At 41.2% G+C, this 803-nt stretch overlaps 1 long non-coding RNA gene across 1 annotated transcript in view; it reads left to right on the forward strand.

The window, feature by feature from the left end:
• LOC102774683 overlaps positions 1-465 on the forward strand; it is a 2,009-nt gene extending 1,544 nt beyond the window's left edge. Inside the window, exon 2 of the long non-coding RNA XR_435684.2 lies at positions 216-465. This is a non-coding gene — a long non-coding RNA (uncharacterized LOC102774683). The remainder of the gene's footprint in view (positions 1-215) is intronic.
• Positions 466-803: the final 338 nt, after the last annotated feature.

Here is an 803-nt window from a genome sequence, read left to right on the forward strand (position 1 = left end):
AATTTTTAAACAGATTGTTCTTGTTGGTCCCGGAGGTTGCAGGCCCTTTATACAGGAGGCATTGTATGCGAACACACTGGCTCTCAAGCTGCAGATCCTGGGGAACATGGGTTTCACTGACAAATTAATAGTGGTAAATTCTCAATTTGTAGGACAAAGCTTACCAGTGTGTAGAATTTTCTCAAAATGAGTTTTTCTCTTGTACTTTTTCTTAGATCTTTGGAATCTGCAACTGCTCACTCATGTCAGAATCCAGTACAAGGTAGTATCAGATTTAGCGGAGAACATTTCTATCCTCAGCTTAGTACATCAGTATTTTACAGTGACTTTTAAGTATGCTGCCCTCAAGCTCAAGAACTACTGGAGCCCTGTCCTCAGCCATTTATCTTAAATGTAAGAAATTCCAGGTCAGGGGGAATGAATTAAGTGAAATGAAATGAATTAAAAAGAATTGGTGAGTCTTCCGGCTAGACCCCTTTCTGTGTTACTGTCTTTTTCTATCTATGATATTTTTGGTAAGATCCAAATCATGGAGAAGGCACCCAGGTGTTATTCATAGAATTGTACATCTAAAATTTTGATCCTTACCTACCGAAAACAGGTTAAGAAAGTCTGGCCACACAGATCTTAAACTGAGTAAGTTAATACATAGAGTGATGGGAGCACAGATGAGGTGCGGAGGGAAGGACAGGCCCCTGCCCTCCAGGGGCTCCCTGGCTGGAACGGACTAGTAAATAAATAACGACCATGGACTGAGATAAGTACTATGATAAGGGTAGACACGGAATGCTCTGGGAACACAG

This window comes from Myotis davidii, unplaced genomic scaffold (genome assembly GCF_000327345.1).
Source record: "Myotis davidii unplaced genomic scaffold, ASM32734v1 scaffold699, whole genome shotgun sequence".
Lineage (NCBI taxonomy): Eukaryota > Metazoa > Chordata > Mammalia > Chiroptera > Vespertilionidae > Myotis > Myotis davidii.